Below are 1,401 nucleotides of genomic sequence, written 5' to 3' on the forward strand. Positions count from 1 at the left end.
TATATTTTGGTATCCCCAGGATCTCTGTTAATATAATATAATAATATTATATAGGTACAACCAAGTAATAAATGCTTATAAAAAGGACAAAAGGTATTACAAATGTAAGCATTTGAATTTTGGATAGCTCATAGGTAATATTATAAATACTAAATTACTAAAATTTTTCCAGTAAATTCCTTGAATCTGAGTATATTTAATAATTGTTTATAGCACATTTTTTATCTCATAAATTATAGGTATAATATATTATAATAAAGTTTGGCTATATATTAAAATATGTAGTGTTAAAATTATGTACATATTATCTTAGAGAGGCCTTAAGATGGCTCAGAGTGGTCTAAGCCCCCTCTGGCCCTCCCTTTTCATGTCCATGTAATTATGAATTATTATTTGTTAATTATAACACTCTGAAATAATTATGTATGATAATTTAGTGAATTACCAATAGGTAACTCTTACATTTTTCATATATTTTTTTGGAATAGGTAGGAAATTTAAAAATGACAATATTTAATAATATTAATGACTGTATTTGATAAAAAGAAATTATTTAAATACATGCATACAAATAATTTAGATCAAAAAAGTAATTATACAATGAAAAATTTTTAATTTTATTCCTTAAATCATAAAATATTTTCAATTTTCTATGGCTTTGGTGTACAAAAGCGTTCGTTTTTCGGCCTCTTTAGGACATACAGCGCTCCCGGTGGTGACGACTGTCTGTGGTAAAATTTTCAATCAAGTTTTCAAACAAGTGACGACACCTTATCAATACACCTTGTGCCCGGCCAAGGTATGAAAAAATTGAGTATTAAAATGGTCATTCTTACATTGCCCAAAATGTTCGGGCATTGTACACAGTGCCCGGGCATTGCATAACAATGTTATGCAATGCCCGGATTTCCTACTTGTCCATAACATATATAATTATTAATTGTAATTATATTATAGTATGTACCTATCAAAATATAAAAATAATATATATCATACAATTAATATCACACATAGTTTAACTCGTAGAAAAAAGATCTTTAATGTTTATCTACATTAATTTCCATTAGGTCACTAGATGCCTTTCTCACAGGCCGTAATCAAAGATAAACACTGGGCATCAAAATAAATGCTCCGTTGAGTATTCGAAGGGTTATAGTTTTATAGATATTATTATTATCCAGAACCTTGTCGTTGAGTGAGTAACCTGTATACACAGATGACAGATCTGTGCACGATATCTTTAATCGTGGGTACGATGTAGATCACGGACTAAGATATACTAATAATATAATATTATAATACTATTTACAGATAAATTCGTATCTTTCCGTGGTATTTTATTATTCCATACAGAATATAGTAAGTCATGCAAGATAAAATAATTTTAAAATGTTCATGTTT

This window comes from Acyrthosiphon pisum, chromosome A1 (assembly GCF_005508785.2).
Source record: "Acyrthosiphon pisum isolate AL4f chromosome A1, pea_aphid_22Mar2018_4r6ur, whole genome shotgun sequence".
NCBI classification, from domain to species: Eukaryota; Metazoa; Arthropoda; class Insecta; order Hemiptera; family Aphididae; genus Acyrthosiphon; species Acyrthosiphon pisum.